Source organism: Tiliqua scincoides, chromosome 7 (genome assembly GCF_035046505.1).
Source record: "Tiliqua scincoides isolate rTilSci1 chromosome 7, rTilSci1.hap2, whole genome shotgun sequence".
Lineage (NCBI taxonomy): Eukaryota > Metazoa > Chordata > Lepidosauria > Squamata > Scincidae > Tiliqua > Tiliqua scincoides.
The window spans coordinates 28791839-28797838 of record NC_089827.1 but is presented as its reverse complement, the minus strand read 5'-3'; the positions used below and the strand labels follow the sequence as shown (position 1 = coordinate 28797838).

Here is a 6000-nt window from a genome sequence, read left to right as displayed (position 1 = left end):
CTTCAGGTGTCCATACAAAAGGCTTCCATGGAAGCTCCTAGAGGCTTGCTTCCTAATTTCATCTGGCCTGTGCTTGGATTTCTTGTTCAAGAAGAAACCATCACCCACACTTTCTTTACAGTAGGCTTAGGGCCTAATTCTACCTCCTACCAGTCCTTAGCACCCTGTGCTGCTGCTGGAATGTGCGTGGCATGCTATGAGTGGGAGATGGACAGCCTGGGAGAGGTGAATAAAGATCCATGATGGCAGTTCAGCTTTTGCACCGCTAATCCAGGTATCAGGGGTCGAGCCCTTGTCCGACCCCTGCCTTACCTGGCTGCAGGCCAGGGGCAGAACTGCCTGGCCATAGAGCCACCACCACCTCTCCAGCTGACCAGGTAAGACATAGGGCAGCTGGGTGGGAGAGACCATCCCCCCAGGGCTCACCTGACCTGAGCAGGGCCAGGTCACCATTAACCACCAAAGAGGAGGGAAGCAGGCCAGGATCAGTGCCCCTAGAGAGAGAGGAAGGGGAGGAGCCGAGGGTGTGGTTGGGGAGGATAAAAGCAGGGAGGCCTGTGAAGACAGGCAGTTCTGGAGAGGGAATTAACAGTATTATTATTATTATTATTATTATTATTATTATTATTATTAACAGTATTTATATACCGCTTTTCAACTAAAAGTTCACAAAGCGGTTTACAGAGAAAAATCAAATAACTAAATGGCTGGAGGGAAGGCAGGAGGCTGAAGCTGGAGCCCCTGCCTGAAGACCAAGGGCCTCAGGTCCTGCCTCCAGGGAGGAGGACAGGGGTGTCGTGAACTTGGCTTGGTCTGAGGCTTCCCCTGCAAGGAACCCCAGAGAGGTGGACACCCTACCCTGGTGTCCCATGAGACCATCCAGCCGACCCTCGGCACCCTGCCAGGTGACGCCTTGGGACCACCCCTTTTCGGGGCACCCCTCACACCAGTATTTATGGTGGCAGATTGTGAAATCCACCTGTTTGGGTTTCTGCTCATGCTTCAGGCTTCTGCTCAGGAAAGCAGCTCACTTTTAAAGCATTAGCAGAGCTATTCTATCCCCCACCATCTTCCACCATGCAGTCATGCTGAGAAGTCATGTTTACCTCCATCAGTCTGATGTGGTCATGCTTACCTTCAGCAGGCCACCTGATGGCCTTTGGGACCAACACCAGCTATTTTGCTGTTGTAAATCCAAGGAGTGGCAGGGAGCAGGAGGGTTGTAAAATTGGAAATAGGATCCAGAATGCCTGTTTGCTGCCAAGATCTGCCCCCCCCACCCTACCCCTTCCCTCTCCTCCACAAACCTCCCCTTTTACCACATTATCTTCACTGGTGAAGCATCCAGGTAAGTCTGGCGCATGTGCAGAGCAGCTGGCTATTTCTGCCAGTGGCTCCATTGTGCGCAGTGGCCGTGTGGCTTTGCACTGTCACAATGGAGCCTACAGCAGTGGATTACAAGATCCACTGCCTTAGGCCCTTGATAAGATTGGGCCATAAATGACACAGCCGGGACCAGGACCAGATTGAAGAAATATTTTCAAGCTATTCACACACCAGCATTTTACTCCTTTTGGTTCCATCAGTGATGCTGACCTCATATCAGGTGAGAAGGAACCTCAAACCTTCAGCAGTGCAGTGGCTGACTTTGTTCCAAGCTGTTTTGTCCTTTTATGTCTCATCAATTTTATTGTCTTATGTCATCAGACAGTGTCAGAACAGAAGTTTGCCATCACTATTAATAGTTCTAATAACACTGGCTCCATGGTGCTAGATGTAACACCTAACTGGACAGGCACTGCTGGGCTCAAAGCTGAGACTGCAGAGGACATTCCTGAAGGGCAGAACACAACACAGTCTCATTGGAGTGAGGAAGAGAATTCTTTATATTTGGGAGGAGCTGCTGAAAATACCACTTTGGAGACCCAGGAAGAAGCTTGGTCTCTAGAAGAATTGCCTGTGCCAAAAGAGACAGAAGGAGAGGTAACATATCAAACTACCTTCATGCAAGTGTGTCTGTGCAATTTTGCAATGCTAGTTTAGCAGCAGTGAGGTAAACAGAAGTTACTAGAGTGGAAAGTGGAATCCTATGCTAGAACAAAAACCATGCAGCTCTGCTCCATTTACTGTGGTCCTAAGCACTTATGGCCCAATTCTATCCAACTTTCCTACACTGATGCAGTTGTACCAATGGGCATGCGCTGCATCCTGTGGTGGAAGGGCAATCATGGAGGCCTCCCCAAGGGAAGGGAATGTTTGTTCTCTTACCTTGGGGTTGCATAGCGACTGTACTGGCACTTGAAAGTTAGTAGGATTGGGCCCTTAGTTACATAAATGCTGCCTATTCAGAGTGGCACTAATAGCTCAGAAAAGGTTGCACAAGAATATAGTGGTTTTTCCTTGTTCAGAACACAGGACAACAGTACCTGTGGAGCCTGTTTATCTGCTGATTTCATATCCGCGAATCTGGCTCAACACAGGTCCTCTGGACTCGTGTTGAACCAGACCTGGCCCCAAGTAAATCCTCCGGAGGGCTTTCTGAAGCCTGCAGAGGCCATGTGTGTCCACCCACTGCCTCTGTGGGCTTCAGAATAGCCTAAAAGGCAAAAAAAAAAAAAAAAACACCCCAAAACTGCTTCGGGTCTCCAAAGAGAAACTGCAAACGACATTTTTAATAGCTTATAAGGCATTAAGGGTACCCAGGAAAGCCCTCCATGCAGAACTGAGGAGGCCATTGTCAGACAACTTGGCTCAGAGGACAGCATAGGATTCAGCGGCCGCCAATGATGCCTTTCCCACCCCCCTCCTGGACCTGATCTGCCCACTGGCCCTCCCTCCCCCTGCCCAGGTCCACCTCTCCTGTCTTCCCCTTACCATCCTCCTGTCTCGAAAAAGCTCCCCACTGGTTGGCAGGGATACTCACTGCCTGGTGCTCCAGTCCCCTGTCATCCCAACACTGAGGCTCCGTGCTGACTCGTGCTGGCCTCCCTCGTACTGAATGTCTCTGTTAAGGATGAGAGGGAATTTTACTTTCCTCACTAAGAGTAGCAGCAGGCAGCTTATCTTAAGGCAGAGGCAATCTGGTGAGAGAATAAACACAGATAGTCTAAGTTTCAACACTGAATCTGTATTTAACTATGTACATGATAAAGCAGATATGAAGAGAATGGAACAGCACCTCAGACATAAAACTCAGCTCTGACACAACCCTCAGACATATCACCTCACCTCATCACCTCACCTCATCACCTGAGCTCTGACAGAACAGGTCCACACAGAGAGCAACTGTCGTTTTTGTCCCTACCTACTAGATGGCTGTCAGCGCCAGCCAAAAGACCTCACCCCCTAATAGCTGGCATAACTGACAGTTTTCTGGGGATCGCGTGTCCTTTCTCCATTCAGACCACAAATTTCAGGGTCCTCTGTCTAGATACCCTGACACCCCTCCAAATTTTGACCTGAATAGAGCATACTATCTACCGTTCCAAGGTTTTTAAACATTTGTTCATGTTTTACTATACCAAGAATCTTAGTCATAACATCTGCTAGGTTTTGATCTGATGGACAATAATGTGATCAGTTTGTGTTTGATTGCCTCTCTTACATTGCAGTAGCGAATGTCTACATGCTTACTTCGGGTTTTAACTCTCTCTCCTGTGGCCATAGTTATGCATGTTTGATTATCCTCCCATACCAACACTGGTTTTTCACTGGTTTTTCACTGTCAATGCCTAAGGGCGCAATCCTAACCCCTTATGTCAGTGCTTTCCAGCCAATGGGACATGTGCTGCATCCTGCAGTTGGGTGTCACTCACGGAGGCCTCCTCAAAGTAAGGGAATGTTTGTTCCCTTACCTCAGAGCTGCATTGCCCTTATGTCAGTGCTTTCCAGCACTGACATAAGGGGTTAGGACTGTACCCTAAGTCTCTTAATAATTGTGTATACCATATCATTTCTGTACATAGTAGTGACAGTGCGACATATTCTGCTTCTGCAGATGACATAGCGATAGTGGACTGTTTTACTGTCCTCCACCCAATTATTGCATCTGCAAACTTTATTATCATACCTGACATAGACTTCCTGCTCTCTATGTCACTTGCCCAATCTGCATCTACATAGGTAGTCAGTGTTGGTGGCCCCTTTGGTTAAATTGTTATGCATTTGTCAATCATTCCTTTCAAGTACCTGAACTGCATCGCATCAAGTACCTGAAGTATCGCAACCACTTCCGGTTTTGCAATTGTGAAACAGGAAGTGGTCGCGATCATCTTCTGGAGGGTCTGTGCTGTGTGGGGAGCCCTGCTGAGGCTGGCACCAGGCTGCCCCAACCCCCGGGAGCCTGCTGCAGGCAGGGGTGAGTGGCAGCATGCCCCTGTGCCCAGATCAGAGGTGCAATGCTGAGCATCGTGTCTCTGCCTTCCCCCCCATCCCCTGCCTTTGGAGGCAAACACCTACTGGCTCTCAAACTCTCCCTGAGAGTTTGAGAACCACTGTTTTATGTGATTCAGGGAAATGCATTCTTTTCTCCTCCCAACTCCAGAAAGACATTCTGCATGAACTTGAGGTTCCCAGTCACACTCCCACCAGGCTGGAGGTGCGCCCGATATAGTTTCCTAGTGAGACTTATCTTTGAGGCTACTGTGTCCCGAACGTACAACTGCCTAGGGCTGCCCAGCAATCACTTGCAGAGTTCATTCCATGCAGAGTTCATTCCATGAACATGAACAAGCTGGCTATCATTCAGCCGGTCTCCAAACTTTTTGGCCAGAGGGCCGCATTAAATATCTGGCGTAGTGTGGAGGGCCAGAAAAAAATTAACAAATAAAATTTAAATAAATAAGAGATGGAACTTAGATGAGTGAACAAATGAATGAATGGGCTCATTCATTCAACCTCTTTGGCCCTCAGAACACCCTCCAGACACAATCAGAGCACAGTTTTGGTCATGTTCAGTTGAACGGGCCAGAGGCTTTCAGGGGACAAGAGGTTGGCCGCGGGCCGGAAAGAGGCTTGCTGCGGGCCGCATCTGGCCCCCAGGCTGGGGTTTGGAGATGCCTGGTTTAGGGGATCGTATGCCCTTGTTCCATTCAGGCCACAAATTTCAGGTTCCTAGATACCCTGACAGTCTCCCACCGGCAGGAAAGAGCCTTATGGCACTTTGACAACATCCAGCGCTGGTGGTGCAAGTGCACCACTGAAGTTGGCGGGAATAGGATCAGGCCCCTAATTTCCTCAAACCACAGGTTGCTATGATATCTGTACTAGCACTGGGAGAGGAATGAGGCCAGCGCATGGACGTGTGCCGACCTCCAGAGGCCAACACAAGCCCTGCTCGGTTGGCACAACAGGTAAGCCCGCAGCATCCAAGCTAGCACAGGGATGGGGGGGCATGGGGAGGAGGGAGGCATTTTGGGGTGACAGGTGGGCCAGTGGGTGGCAGCAGGTAAGCGGGGGATGGTCCCAGACATCCCATCTCCGGTCCCAGATAGCCCAGGGCAGCTCTGAGCTGCTCGGATCTGCACCACCTTCTGCAGTGGCTCAGATCTAAATAGTCCCAGGGCTATTGAGGGCCCTTCCTGCTCCAGGGCAAGATTGGACTGTCAGTTCTATTAAGGTGTGTGATGGGAATGTGAGAGGAGAGAGTATTCAAACCAGTTGTTCATTCCTGATTGTCCAAACCATGGTTTGTGGGATTGGGAATGTAATGTCTGACTGCAGCTTCGGTTTTCACAACATTTTCTCAAATTTTCAAAATAGTGCAGTCTTTGAATAGATAAAAAACAATCCCAGCCAAAAATGTCATTTTGATATATGAAAATGTCAGAAATTATTTATTTTATTTATTTATTAGATTTATATTCCACCTTTCTCCCCGAAGGGCACCCAAGGTGGTTTATTGTTATTGTAACCTTATTGTTACAATAACCCTGTAACATTCCCCTGGGGGCTGGGGATAAGAATAGGCCCTCAGTTGGCTGTACTTGTCGTAAGAGGCGA

The 6000-nt window shown here is 48.9% G+C and overlaps 1 protein-coding gene across 1 annotated transcript in view; it reads left to right on the top strand.

The window, feature by feature from the left end:
• The first annotated feature begins 1770 nt into the window (after window positions 1-1770).
• The window catches only part of LOC136657168 (collagen alpha-1(VII) chain-like), a 96166-nt gene continuing 91936 nt past the window's right edge, over window positions 1771-6000 (top strand). The window contains exon 1 of the mRNA XM_066633847.1: window positions 1771-1983. The gene's annotated coding sequence lies outside the window, so the exon portion shown is untranslated. The remainder of the gene's footprint in view (window positions 1984-6000) is intronic.